The sequence below is a fragment of the Neovison vison genome, chromosome 12 (genome assembly GCF_020171115.1).
Source record: "Neovison vison isolate M4711 chromosome 12, ASM_NN_V1, whole genome shotgun sequence".
Taxonomy (NCBI): Eukaryota; Metazoa; Chordata; class Mammalia; order Carnivora; family Mustelidae; genus Neogale; species Neogale vison.
In genome coordinates, this window is record NC_058102.1 from 62,748,847 (window position 1) to 62,764,547 (window position 15,701).

Consider the following 15,701-nt stretch of genomic DNA (forward strand, 5'->3'; position numbering starts at 1 on the left):
TGATTAGTGATAGTAAGCACATTTTCATATACCTGTTGGTTGTCTGTATGTCTTCTTTGGAAAATTGTGTATTTAGTTCCTCTACTGTTTTTAAATCGGTTTTGTTGTCATTGCTGTTGAGCTGTATGAATTCTTTATATATTTCGGATACTAACCCCTTATCGGATATATGATTTGCAAATATTTTCTCTCATTCAGTAGGTTGCCTTTTCATTTTATTGATGGCTTTATTTGCTATGCAGGAACCTTTTGGTTTGATGCAGTCCCACTTGTTTATTTTTACCTTTGTTGCCTTTGCTTTTAGTATCAAATCTAAACAATCACCCCGAAGATCAGTGTTGTGAAGCTTACTGCCTATGTTTTCCACAAGGAGTTTTATGGTTTCAGGTCTTTTATCCAAGCTTTTAATCTATTTGGAGTTAATTTTTATATATGTTGTTAGGAGAGTGGTCTAAATGTAGTCTTTTGTACATCGCTGTCCAATTGTCTCAACACCATTTTTTGAAGGGATTGTCCTTCTTGCCTCCTTTGTCATAAATTTGTTGACCATATCTGTGTGGATTTATTTCTGGGCTCTCTACTCAGTTCCATTGATCTATGTATCTGTTTTTTTGCCAGTAACTACCCTGTACCCCTGGAAGCCTGCAGAAGCTTTTCCAAGGGCTATGCTAACATGGAGTTTAAAGGTAATCAATATCCTCATTCTCAACTTACAAATGGACTCTTTGCAGAAATTCGTGAAAAAGCCTGTGAGTTCTTTCATGACAGAGTACAAGCTTTCTCCTCTGACCTCCTTCCCATTCACAGCCTCCTTTCTCCTTTCTTATAAAGACATACCACTCACACATCCTCAATTAGTGTGTTGTCCTGGGATATAAAACCCAACTCAGGAACAAAACGCTATTAGACTTATTGGGGTGTAAATGACTCTGGTGACAGGTACATGCAGCTCCTTTTGCAAGATGTGGCAGTTTCTAATTCTTTGCTTTCCCCAGTCCTGCCCTCCACCAAAACCTTTAAACAAATAAGCAAAGAATAAATGGAGATCCTACTCAAAGTGTTATTAACTGATAGATCTATATGATTTTTGTCATTTTACTCATAGAGCGCTCAAACACTTGACATGGCTCTTAAAAAATTCTTCCATCCCCAACTACTTTTTTTTACTGTAACATATTTAAGATGTATAATGTAATTTACTTATTACCAAAATATCAATATTAATTTGGAGAACAATCATGTCCTTTGTTATTTCTTTTTTTTTAAGATTTTATTTATTTATTTGACAGATAGAGATTACAAGTAGGCAGAGAGGCAGATAGAGAGGAGGAAGCAGGCTCCCCACAGAGCAGAGAGCCCAAAGTGAGGCTCAATCCCAAGACCCTAGGATCATGACCTGAGCTGAAAGCAGAGGCTTTAACCCACTGAGCCACCTAGGTGCCCCTCCTTTGTTATTTCTTTAAACTACAGTGCTTGGCAGTACTCAAGAAATGAGATTAAGAGAAATCAGTTTTTCCCTGTAGCAATCAGGGAACTCAAGACTAATAGTGTGGGAATATTTTATTTTAGGAAATTAATGGGAAGGGAAGAAGGACAATTGACAGGATAATCAAATTTAGCCAGTTTTCTTTGTAAAATAGTTATATATAGAATGATACATAGAAAATTGATAGCTAATTAAAAAATCAGTATCTAAATGACAGTTTTAAATTTTTTTTATTGAAAAACTACTTATGAAATGATTAGAATAAAATGTATGAGCTTCTGGAACTCTAAAGGACAGGGCCTCTATAACTATCTATCATACAAGATAAAAGGAGACATTGGCTATAAATATTCCACATAAGTTGAATGCAAAACTATTAGCTTCCATCACTGAACAATTCTATTTTAATATATCTTATTGGTATCAAGGGCATTCACAAGCCTTGGTTATTTGTGTCAGGGATGGCATGTGAGGTGATTCTCAGTGGAATAGTGATGGTTGCCAAACTTGGGGTCTTGGAAAAATTGTAAATGAGCGATATTTATTTTCAATATTCTCAACATTCCTTTTAAATACCTTTCCTCAGGCAAAGCAGGGCAATTACTTCTTGTCCCTCAAACTCCCCTTTACTCCGTGCAATTGATTTCTGGTTAGATGTTGAGGTAAGGAAACTGATTATTGAAAATTCATCAGGCTATCTTAACTTATCCTCCGAAGAAAAGTATTTTAGCTTGGAGCCAATGGATGCTACTAGTGAGTTTATAAAACTTCTTTATGATCTTTCTCTGTATTAATTTTGTGAAACCAAGTCAATAGCTTTCATTTAATACTGTGATACAATATATTTTAAGGGTCACTGATCTGAATTGTTGCACTTGTGTATTTCTTCTTTGTAGTCATCTTTACTGCACTATACATGTAATAAAATTCATTAATGAGAGTTGTGCTCTAATTTACATGTAATAAAATTCATCAGTGAGAGTTAACAAGTATAATGACCACCAAAATAAGATGGGGAACATTTATATTGCCCCAAAAAGTTCCTTCATGCCCTTTTGCAGTCAGTCTCCTCTCTCTCTTCTGTCCCTTGGAAACAATGATCTACTTTCTGATGCTGTGGTTTTGTCTTTTGTTGATGGTTATGTAAATGGAAACATATTGACTGCAGTCTTTTGTGTCTGGCTTCTTTCACTCAACTTTTTGGAGATTCATCTGTGTTGTTACATATATCAGTAGTAGTTTGGTTATTCTTATTGCTGAGTAGTATTCTATTCTGTGGATATTTGCCTATTAATGGACTTTTGGGTTGTTTCCAATTTGTAGCTATTATGAATAAAACTGCTATGAACACTTGTATGCAGGTCTTTGCATGGATATGTGTTTCCATTTTTCTGAAGTGAAATTGTAAGTGTATGTGTAACTTTATAAGAAACTTTCAAATCGCTTTTCTTTATTTTTTTTTTTTCATTTAAAAGGAGGACTTTCTTAGACTAAGAGAAGCTTTTTAAAGAATGTATGATAGAGAAATTGGGGGGAGGGGATCTTTACCTCATCGCTTCCACTGAGCAAACTTCCTCTACCAAGGTCATGATCTAAACAAACATGCAAATGTAGACAATAGGGAACCTGGTACCCTACCAATAGAGGCTGCCAATACAATTTTGAAGGGTTGCCAACAGGCGTCTCTGGAGATAAAATTAGTGAGATTCCATGTATGGAAGACTAGCCAGAAAGCAATAGAAGGGAATTAGTTATATAAGATTTGCTTAGGAATAACAGAACATTGGGAAGAAGTGAGGATTTATTGTTCAAGGAAATATAATTTTATTATAATATCTAATCTTTCTATTTATAGCCAAATAGAAATATTCATGTCTTAGTCCAAAATTTGGCAAAATGAACTGAAGAACACAGCATAGTAAATTTTAACAAATAATTCACCTATCAGATAAAAGATATTGGTAATGAAATAATTATCCACTTAGTTGGTCTCTTCAATATTTTAATGTTGTTGAGATTTTGAAGGAGACTTATCATAAAGCATGTTCTCTGACAAGCTGCTATTTTTACTTTTTTTTTTTTAAGATTTTATTTATTTATTTGACAGAGAGAGATCACAAGGAGGCAGAGAGAGAGAGAGAGGAAAGCAGTCCCAATGCGGGACTCGATCCCAGGACCCTGAGATCATGACCTGAGCCGAAGGCAGCGGCTTAACCCACTAAGCCACCCAGGCACCCCTATTTTTACTTTTTTAATCATTTGAAGTGAGTCCTTTGGCTGCTTCACCATAAACCATCTTCAATCACCTGTTCAATCTTTTAAAACATGATTAAGGAAGGAGCATATAGAATGGAATGTTTTTCTGAAGCCTTGAAATAGTAAAGAATATCAATCTATACAGTAATTATTTCTCTGTTTAAATTTGCTACTTATTCCCTGAATTATTCTTACCACTAAGGAGTACTAATGAGAGGCTAGCAGTCCATAGAAGAAAATGGTCATGATCTAGTTAGGCATATTCCTGGGGTTTTCCCTAGGTGGATTTGCCCCTGATTTTATTTTTTAAAACTCCACATATGTTTATTTTAGGCTTCATGAATCTGATGGGAGTGGTCAGACGGCATTTGGCAGCAGGAAAATGTTTTGGCTTAAGCAAGCTACTGCTCTGGTCTACCTCTATGCAGTTTCTCTTCTTAGGGACTCTGGAGGCCTATTCCAAGTTTCTTTCCATTGAGTCTGTCCTGGCGCCATCAGGATGAGTTAATGCTGTGGATCATGGCCTTCCGTATGAGAATGAGATGTTGTGCCTCGCAGAATCCTCAGCTCCTTCATCTATTTAACATTTACACTTTGGTTCTCATCTCAAGTTCATGCAACTACTATACATAAGTGAATCTCCTAGGAAGATGTGCATATACATACATGTATATATAAAGCCTTTCCAAGGGGCTGTGCTCCCAAGGGTTGCAAGTTACCTTAGGAGTAGGAGTAGTTATAACGTTAATGTAAATAAGAGTTATTTTAGCCTCCCCTGGGTCCTGTGTTCCTCACCCCCATAGGAATAATATCTAAGGTTGGTAGCTGTGTGAATCTTAGAAATATGTGAGTACGGCTATTGGAAATAAATATCTACAAAAGATGTTTTTCAAGGTTGCTATTCAAAGCCTCATGCTGTTCCCCTTGCACAAATTTGCTACTGCTCCAAAGCTAAAACTTGAGACTCCTTTCAGTTTAAAGCCAATATGTGAAACCTAGCTGGTTCTACATCTTTTCCCTTGCCTTCAGGAAGGCCAACAACACCTGCTTCCCTCTTCCCATGGAAGAAATAACTAAATGAAAGAAAGCACAGCTAATGTACATACTTAAGTCTTCTAAACAGGTCACCTGAAATGATGTCCCATTTCACCTCAACATAATGAGACAGCAGAGGAGGCCCTGTTGATGTTTGTTTAGAGATTTCCTTTGTTGGCTGTATAACTAAGATTTTCTTTAAATAAAGGGTCACAGAGGGACAGTGGGTCATAAACTACGTGCATTTCTTGAACTACATAATGTTTTACCGATTGAATTACATGTAGAGATTTATTGAAACTGTGGTTTAACACTCCTTTTAAAGTCTTTTATCACTGGGATATATCAATGAAACAAATGAGCTAAAACACTTTTAGAGTTTGATCGTTTACCTATGTAATGGGGTAGGGGCAAATGAGAGCAGTGGGGAGGGCTGGAGCATTAATGGACGGTATGCCATGTAGAGGGGAGGATTGACTAATAGCATCCTTACTATTTTGATTAACAGGCTGGCATGAAGAGTCACTGCATAATTCTAGGCAGGCACCGTTCACATTTTGGTCATTATGGATTTCTATATTTATAATGGCATTTTTCTAGCAGATGTGAGTACATTGTCTTGAGACAGTGTCAGCATCGTCTAATTTTTGCGAAGATGCTTTTGGGTCAGTGGAAAGATTGCCTGATTATTATTAGAGAATCCTGCTACAACTACACTAGGTAACTTGGACAAAATACAATATTCCCGAACCTTAGATTCCTCATTCATAAAATGTTTAAAAAAAATACACTTAAATGTAAGAATTGCTTTGGTACATGAGAGTATGTATGGAAAGTGCCCAGCCCAGCAGCTATAAATGGAAAGTATTATTATTATATATAATACTGTAACACTCTGATATTTTTTTTTTAGCTTATGAACTGGTATTTTTTATGCTGACTTTACAGAGTTTTAGAAGATAAGCCTGTTTGTGATTTGCACACAACTACTAATTGAAATCTAATGAAAAACACTAATGGTAGTTTAGAAGAGAATTTTTCCAATGTGGACTTTTCCTTTCCATTATGAGATACTGAATTTCCAAATATAATTATTAAATCCATGCCTGAGTTTCAGATATGTTCTTCTATACTCAGCTAATTAAAAATTCTATAATGGGGGTGCCTGTGTGGCTCAATGGGTTAAGTGCCTGCCTTCAGCTCAGGTCATGATCCCCAAGTCCCAGAATCAAGCCCCGCGTCTGACTCCCTGCTCAGTGGGGAGTCTGCTTCTCCCTCTGCCACTCATCCCTCTCTCATGCTCTCTAGTACTCTCTCTCTAAAATAAATAAATAAAACCTTTTAAAAAATGCTATAATGTTATAACAGTTACATGTTGTCTTTATTGTATTAGGAAGGATACTTTCATATCAATATTACTATGATCACTAGCATCTTGGGGTTAGAGCACATTTATATAATCTGTAGAAATTAATTTTCTCTAAATTGAACATGTTTTTTTACTGATACAGATTGCCTATAAAAGATTGCTTGGTTGGTAGGACAATAAAGGAAATAGTTTCTTCAGTTATCCCAGCCCTACCCAGCCTTGTGGCATTTGCGTACCAGGTGATTCCCCCCGCACCCCGCCCCCCAGCCCTCATTCCTGGCCACACATGATGGGGCCACAGTGAAATGTGATGCAGCTAAGACAACCAGATTCATTCTCTTGGTCAATTAAACTCAGAGCCCCAGAGACTGAATTAGACAGCAATGGACCTTCAACCTCTAAATTAAAGAGATAGGGACACTTGAAGGCTGTTTTGATGGAGAAACCAAAATAACTGCATTGTAGAAGTTAGTCTAAAAGTAGAGAAGTTGCAAGAAGGATGGAAAACTGTCTTAAGAGTTTTTCATTTTTAATCAAAATGTAAATATATTTCTTCATTTGGGTACTCTCCAGATACCCTTGAATCTCTCTCCTAAATTCTCCTTTCCCTTGAGCTGATTTGAGTGGATTTCTATTAGTTTCAGCTAAAAGATCCTTAAAACTCTTGCCTTGTCGCTCAAAGGAGTTCAGGTGGTATGACAAGATTTTGTCTTTTGTGAGCCACGGCCCTTCTAATGAAACACACACATGCATCTTCCCAGATCAATTTCAAGAGATTCATTGGAGGTGAGAATCACTCTTCTCTTATTTTGTTTATTAATGACACAGATTACATTTTCTAGATGAAAACTCAGTAAAAAATTTTCTAGTCCTTTCTGGATCTTCATAATGTGGAAATTGGAAGACCATTAATAACCATTTTTAGACATTTTATTTTTTATATTTAAAATTTATTTATTTATTTATTTATTTATTTATTTGACAGACAGAGATCACAGGTAGGCAGAGACGCTGGCAGAGAGAGAGGATGCGGGACTCAATCCCAGAACCCTGGGATCATGACCTGAGCCAAAAGCAGAGGCTTTAACCCACTGAGCCACCCAGGCGCCCCCATTTTTAGCCATTTTAAACACTTGATTCTAATTTCTACTGGATAAGGGACTGGAGAATAGGTTGCTGGTGCCATTTGTCTGAAATCACTAGAATGGTGATTTAATGTGGCAATCATTTTTTTTTTTAAGATTTATTTATTTTAGAGAGAGAAAGAGTTCAGGGAAAGGGGTAAGGGAGAGGGAAAGAGAGAATCTCAAGCAGACTCTGCACTGAGCAAGGAGCCCAACATGGGGCTTAATCTCAGGATCCCAAAGTTGTCACCTGAGCCTAAATCAAGAGTTGGGTGCTCAACTGACTGAGCCACCCAGGCACCCCATGTAGCAATCTTTGTAAGGTACATGATAAAGCTTCATAACTTTGCTGAGTAGGAATACTAGAAAAAAGAATATCTATATCATTTCCCTAGGAACTGAACTTTAAGAAATAATAATTCTCTTCTGGCTTACATTATATTTTGTGGGATTCAGTATAATTTTTTTCTTTAATAATTAATGAAGCAACTGGTCAGTAATTTAACAAAGAACATTCCATCCCCATATGGACCTTACATTACTATCCTTGCAGGAAATTTTCTAAGGTTAAAAACCTCTAAGGAATAATAAATAATAAATATTAATAAAATGAGAGGCCTCTTTTTATAACAAAATCTTAGACAGTGGAAGGAAGCCATAGCCTGGAAATATAGAACAGATCTTGCCATTTGAAATTCAAACTGAAAACTACAGGCTACCATAAATAGTGTAAGATGGTCCTTTTATTGTGTACTGTTTTTGATCAAATTCATATATGATAAGGCCGTCCACTGGATGATCTTTTGATTATACCCTGCCTGTTGATCTCATTTATCCCCTGCAAAAAGAATTACAAATTGTGCATGTGGCGGTCATTCAATCTATGACTAAATGCAGCTACTTCTAGGGAAGAGAGCAGTTGCTTGACATCGCCACACAAATTTGCGGTGGCAAGGAGAAGCCTCAGATTATCCAACTGAAAGAGCCAAATAGTGGATTCTTGTGGTTTGGGATATTTAGTATGCACTAACTTTATCTCTACAGAACAGCCTCATCTGGTTGGGGTCATTTTCCTATCATTTTCTAGTCACCCTTATGGTAATGGGATTTTACGGACTTCAGGACACCAGTCAAAGTTCATAAATTATATTTTAAGACTTAGAATTTTCTTGCCTTCACAAAAAAAGGAAAATGGGAATTTGAAGGAAAAAAAGCAAAGTTTTCTCGTTACAAAGATTAGTGAAAGATGAATAAATGTATAGAATGCTTTGGGGAGGTAAAAATATAACCGATTCAGCAATATTATAAAGGGGAATACATTGAAGACAGAAACAAGCATGATACAATTAAAAGGAGAGGGATTCTGTGTGCTTCATCAAATTGTATTCTGTCACATACAATTGTATCCCATTATCACATAGTATCATTGGATTAATTAAAAGTATTTCAGTAACCTAGACTTGTTAATTTACCCTGCAATGTATTACCATTTTAGTCACTTGAGAATTAAACATTAACCTTATAGAGGGATTTTAATGAAAGGCAATGCTCTGTTTTCTGAAAGTAGAGGAACTCCCACTTCTGTAACGAGAACCCTGTCATCTGGAAGTCCTGGCTAACCTTCAATAAAGACCAGGAAAAAGATCAGCTACAGTGAACCCAGTACTTGTTTATGGGCAATGCTTCTTCAAGCTATTGGTTTCAGTTTGTCTATTTGAGCAGCTTAATCAACACTCTCAACTCTTGTTTGAAACTGTAATAGCAAAACATTGTACAGAGTGTAAAAGAAAGCATAAGTTTATATTATATGTAGTTTCAGTGAGCAAAGGTAAATTATCCAGGCATGACTTTAGTCTACTAGTCCAAACCAACAGGCAGAAAAAGCAATAATTGTCAAGGTGAAAGAAAAAGATAAGTTGTTGATTTATTCAAGGTCATTGAGTAGGTTTGTAGTTAAGGTTATTCTTTTATCTCTGCCTCTGCTTCTCCAAGATTTCTACTCTGATTACTCATCACCATAAAGCCACCCCCTACTGGACCTCACCCTACAGTTGAGCAATCTTTGTCCTTTCCGTCATTATAGGACATTATAATTTGCTACTCGATGTATTAAGAGGTCAGTTTAGTTTTTCTAGATGTACAGATGTATTTAATTAATTAAATTTTCTAGATGTACAGGTGTATTTCATAAGTAAGTGCCTTCTTTGTGATAATTACTGGAATGGAAAATATATTGAATTACAATGATAAAAGATGTAGATTTATAAAAGTTGGTAAGGATAAGGGGAAGAGAATATAATTCTGATTTTTAAAAATCTGAGAAATAAGGAAAGAAAGGAGAGAAAGCAGGAGAGCAGCAAAGCAAGCACAAAGTCATGCAAAAGAGTGAAAACAAATTTATCTTGCTGGCTAAAAATTAACAGGTATCATAAACCCACTGACAATTTTTTTTTGATAATGTATCAGCTCAAGCCCAATAAAAGTAGTTGGTCATGTCATGCTTCTGCTTTATTTTTCCTTTTTTATCCTTTTATGTAATGCCATTCTTCATTGTGATGGTGTTACCTATAGTTAAAAAAATTTATGGCTAAATAAACTAATTGATGTTAACAACCATTTTGTCATGGGAAGGCTGAGGACTGTAAATAAACATCAAAAGAGGCAATTGTTCTTTAGATGACGTCTGTTTATAATAGGCAAGAATTATGCAATGCATTTCAAATAGAAAATGTTTTATTACCATCATTCCATGTTACCTGAGTTACATACATTAGTAGTATAAAGTTAGATATTTGGGGAGTAGTCTGAGCTTTGAATAAAAGAAAAACACAATTGTTAATCTGGTTTTTTAAAAGAGTTTATTTATTTATTTGACAGAGAGAGAGAGAGATCACAAGTAGGCAGAGAGTCAGGCAGAGAGAGAAAGGAGGAAGCAGGCTCCCCGCTGAGAAGAGAGACCATGACCTGAGCTGAAGGCAGAGGCTTAACCCACTGAGCCACCCAGGTGCCTCCATTAATCTGTTTCCAAAGACATCAATCCATGTTTGACTGTTGTCAAAAAGTCAACACAAATGCAGGCATAACCAGGATTCAGAACAAAACAGTTGAAAAAAATATATATATATATAGGGTACCTGGGTGGCTCAGTCAATTAAGTATCTGCCTTTGGCTCAGGTCATGATCTCAGGGTCCTGGGATCAAGGTCCACATGGGACTCCCTATTCAGCAGGGAGCCTGCTTCTCCCTCCCCATCTGTCTGCAGCTCCTCCTGCTTGCGCTCTCTTTCTGTCAAATAAATAAATAAAATATTTAAAAATGTATATGTGTGTGTATAAAAATATATATACATATAGATAATTTAAATTTATATAAATATAACATATACACATATATAAAATAATGCTAATATATAGTAGTATGCTAAATGATGTGCCTATTACTGTTCTATATACCTGTAATCAGAGAATTATATAGAAAAATTTTATGATCACTTCCAATTTGAGTATGACATCGCTAAAATTTTTAATGACATATTTGCTTATTTTTTTGATTGCCTTGCCAGAAAATTGGCTTATTTAATATTTAATTTTTAGCTTGAGTCTGTATCATTGAGCATAGCATTTCGAGAAAGTTTTGTTAAGGAAAGAATATAAATTTTTAATTTTCAATATGGTATGTGTAATAGGGACTAGTAGGCAATTAAGTTTGCAGTAGGAAGCGAGAATATTTTAGAAACTAAATTTTTTTAGTGAATAGTAAGAACAGGCAGAAGTAACCACTGTATTTAAAACTACCTATTTCATTGGTGATTGTGACATTTAATTGTTTTCCTAATCCAGTCACAAACGCACAACTTCTTCTTATTTTTTATTGAGTATATATTTTATGTACTAACTTTTCTTTGTCATTTAAAAACTTTTTTAATTATAGTAACACCTTTATTATCACTTAATGAAATATTTCATACAAATTAATTTTCAAGGCAGTAAAGGAGGCAGCAAATAATAAACATTGTGACCATTTAAGTTATCATTCTTTCTAAAATATATTGCACACACAGTACCCTGCTAAAAGGATAATCTGAGAAAATGTAACTTTTTCATGTGGACTAACATGATTATGAACATGCAATGAAATATTCCTATTGTCCTTTTACTTTTGGATTTTCATTTAACTTTTCAGTTTTATGAATTTTATGTCATATCCACATAGATATTCCATTGAGGGTGGGGATCAGTGATATAAAGTCAGTGATAAATGTTTATGAGTATTATGTTATGGGCTGAATTAAATCCACCCCAAAGTTATGTGTTGAAAATTTGTTTTATTTTTAGTCACTCAAAATGTAATTTTATTTGGAAATTGAGTCTTTAAAGAGGTAGCTAAAAATGAAGTAAGTTAAAGAAGTAAGTACAATGGGGGCGCCTGGGTGGCTCAGTGGGTTGGGCCGCTGCCTTCGGCTCAGGTCATGATCTCAGTGTCCTGGGATCGAGTCCCGCATCCGGCTCTCTGCTCAGCAGGGAGCCTGCTTCCTCCTCTCTCTCTCTCTGCCTGCCTCTCTGCCTACTTGTGATCTCTCTCTGTCAAATAAATAAATAAAATCTTTAAAAAAAAAAAAAAAAGAAGTAAGTACAATGAGGTCATTAGGGTAGGCCCTGGTGTAATATGATGGGTGTTCTTATAAGAAGAAGGGGTTTGGATATAGTCATGTGCAGAGGGAAGATGTTGTGGAGGTGTAGGGAGAAGTTGGTCATCTATAAGCCAAGAGGAAGGGCCTTAGATGAAGCCAACCATGCCGATGCCCTGAGCTCAGATTTTTAGCCTCCAGGTCTATGATTAAATAGATTTCTGGTTGTTTAACCACCCAGTCTGCAGTATTTTGTTATGGCATCCCTAGCAAGCTGGTACGTGATAATACCATGGTGCCCTGTGGGAGAAGAAAATGTGCCAACGTAAGACTACGTTTTTATTATTCTTTTTTTCCTAAATTTTTACTTAAATTCGAGTTAACGTATAGTGTAATGTTGGTTTCAGGGTTGAATTTAGTGATTCATCACTTGCATACAACACCCAGCCTTCATAAGTGACCTTATTATTCCCCATCACCCATTTAGCCCATCCCTCACCCACCTCCCTCCGTCAACCCTGTTTGTTCTCTGTTGCTAAGAGTCTTTTATAGGAGCAGCAACTGGATAGTTCAGTCGGTTAAGTGCCTGCCTTCAGCTCGGGTCATGATCCCAGGGTCCTGGGATTGAACCCCACATTGGGTCCCTGCTCAGCGGGGAGTCTGCTTCTCCTCCCACGCCCCCTGCTTGTGTTCCCTCTCTCGTTGTGTCTCTGTCTGTCAAAAAAATAAATGAAATCTTAAAAAAAAAAAAAAAGAAAAGAGTCTCTTATGGGGGATACCAGGGGGCTCAGCCGGTTAAAGTGGTCAACTCTTGATTTTGGCTCAGGTCATGATTCCAGGGTTGTAAGATCGAGCCCTGTTGGGCTCCAAGCTGGGCGTAGAAGCTGCTTAAGATTCTCTCTCCTGCACCCTCTCAAATAAATAAATAAATAAACAAATAAATTCCACTTGACCTTAAGGATTTGAGATTATATTTACCTCTATAAAACATAATCTAAAATTATTAGAGGAAAGACAAAATCTTCTCTCTTTAGTCTTTAAATAAACTCTCTAAGAAGCTACCAGCAGTCCTTCTCATAATATGAATGTAGAACTTCCATTTGCCCAGTTATGTCTTCCAAAAAACTGACTGCATAAAGTCTTGATTTAAACGAGACCATCAGTGTTTTAAATAACTTTCTATTGACAAATGATAAATTAGCTGGTACAACAAATCCCTACTTGCCAATAGTTGCTTGTCCAGATTTCTGGTTATGGTAATTAGTGTTTGCACAGTAATTATGCAACATGATTGTGCAGCACTGATCCATTTTTCTATATATCGTATTTCATTTAAGCCTCACAGCTACCTGAAAATAAAGTGTTTTTTTTTTTAAGATTTTTATTTATTCAACACACAGAGAGAGAAATCACAAGTAGACAGAGAGGCAGGCAGAGAGAGAGGAAGAAGCAGGCTCCCCGCTGAGCAGAGAGCCGATGTGGGATTCGATCCCAGGACCCTGAGATCATGATCTGAGCTGAAGGCAGCGGCTTAACCCACTGAGCCACCCAGGCGTCCCCTGATAAAGAATTAATCACCACTCTTCTTTGACAGAGGGAGAAATAATATTTGACAAAGTCACAAGGGTAATCTAGCAAAAAGCCTTAACTAGTACCCCGCTCCTCCAACTCCAGTTACCATTATCTTTCCATTGGAGAGAGGTCAAAAGATAATTTGAATTGTAGAAAGTAAAACAACCACAATGGTTTTGAGAGCTTAAAGGCAAAAATGAGACATTTCACCGACTGAGCCACCCAGGTGCCCCTCAAGTGGAATTTTTATTGTGGACAATGCTTAGTTTAGATTTTATTTATTTTCTTGGGACATTAGTCTTAGCTGTGCCTCAAATGTGAGTCCGTCGCATGGTTGTACCTATTTTCCTTTTTATAAGTTATACTTCAGGCAACAGTTTGAAAATTAGAGAAATTATCTCTGAATTATAGGAGCAGTTATACCAGAACTCCCTGCCATTGCTTTCAAGTGTGCTGATGGGTGTAAGACACCTAATGCCAGTCTCACAGTGGGAGCAACCTGGTGGTGGTCAGGACACCTAGCTTAGGTGCCAGATTTGTCTCAGGGGCACCATTATTCAGTCCTACTTGAAAGGTCCATATGGTATTTTCAAAACAGGTACAGTCTTTACTTTTAAACCAGTTGCTGTTCTACTAAGTTTTCTACTCAACACCTCAAATTTTGGGTGCCTGTGCGGCTCAGTGGTCTAAAGGCTCTGCCTTCGCTCAGGTCATGTTCCCAGGGTCTGGGATGGAGCCCCATCTCGAGCCCCGCATCCAGCTCTCCGCTCGGTGGAGAGCCTGCTTTCCACCCCCCACCATCTGCCTGCCTCTCTGCCTGCTTGTGATCTCTGTCTGTCAAATAAATTAATAAAATCTTTAAAAACAAACAAACAAACACCTCTACTTTTCCATTTCCATGCCCCACCTAATTTTTTAAAAAAGATTTTATTTATTTATATGAGAGAGAGCTCACGTGCATGCTCATGGGCAGGGGGGAGGGGCAAGCAGGCTCCCCTCTACCCCCTGAGCAGGGAGCCGGATGTGGGACTCGATCCGAGGACTCTGGAATCATGACCTGAGCCCAAAGCAGACCCTTAACAGAATGATCCACCCAGGCACCCCATACCCTACCTAATTTTATAACTTCACATGTTAATCAAAGACCGAATGAACACAGACTTAATGAGATGAGACACTAGCCCTTTTCAAAGGCCAAAACTTTTGAAATGATATTAGTCTATACAGAAACAAAAGGCCTCTGCTTGTTCGTTCAAGTTGAGAGCATAATTTCACAGCAAAAAGCATTACTTTGGTGATACTCAGATTTGAGTTCTGATATCTGTTTTAGAATCTGAAATAGGAGGAATAATCAGTACCTTGGTTTTGTGGGGATTTTCTTTTTGATAATAAAATATATGTCACATAAAATTCATCATTTTAATCATATCCTTTTTACTAGTAAGTTCTGTTTTTATTCTCAAATGTCCTGTATTGTTAAGGAAACCACCTTTATCTAAATGACAAATAAAATCTGTATTCTAATCCAGTTAAGTCCCAGGCCAGTGCTCCCATAATGGACAATTTTCCTTGTTTTGTGCTCAGAGGAGACTCGCAGAATCATACAGAGATTCTCAGCTGCAATCACTGTATTCAGAACTCAGCCAATAAATTGCTCCATGCTCCAAACAGATGTTTCCCTTTTAGGTTAATGCACCACTGTGGACCATTTTTCCTTCCCTAGAGGAATATCAGCATGGCCATAAACTAGAAAGCTTCTTTTCAGCATCCAAGAACATACCCAGGAGTGGCAAAAGAAGTAGCCAGACGTGAAGGTGGAGAAGCGGGGATAAATTTCTTCATGAAATGCTCCCCTTATTTTCATTTTTCCTTCCCTCACCCAACTTTCTGTGTCAGAGATCACCTAAGGTATTCTAGAATTGCCTCTTTTAATTTTTATTCTAAAAATGCTTATTGGATGATTTTTTTTAAACATGTTTTGGTACAATGACATTTGAGACTAGGGCAAGGACACCCTCCAAACTGCTGTTTGTAGCAAAACACACCCTGGACAGATTCCCCCTTAAACTGTGCTAGAATAGAGACGTTTCAGATGATCAAAATGAGGGAAATGAGGTCAGTCTTAAAAACTTAGGTTTTTCATGGCAGTGAAAGTGACACTTATTAAGAGACTATAATTCTCTGAAAAATGAGAAGAAAAAATGACTTGCTCTTTCATGGAAAGAGCAAAAT

At 36.9% G+C, this 15,701-nt stretch overlaps 1 long non-coding RNA gene across 2 annotated transcripts in view; it reads left to right on the top strand.

Moving 5' to 3' along the window:
- Positions 1–651: 651 nt before the first annotated feature.
- LOC122891686 overlaps positions 652–15,701 on the top strand; it is a 60,906-nt gene continuing 45,856 nt past the window's right edge. For both annotated transcript variants that reach the window (XR_006381307.1, XR_006381308.1), the window contains exon 1: positions 652–686. This is a non-coding gene — a long non-coding RNA (uncharacterized LOC122891686). The remainder of the gene's footprint in view (positions 687–15,701) is intronic.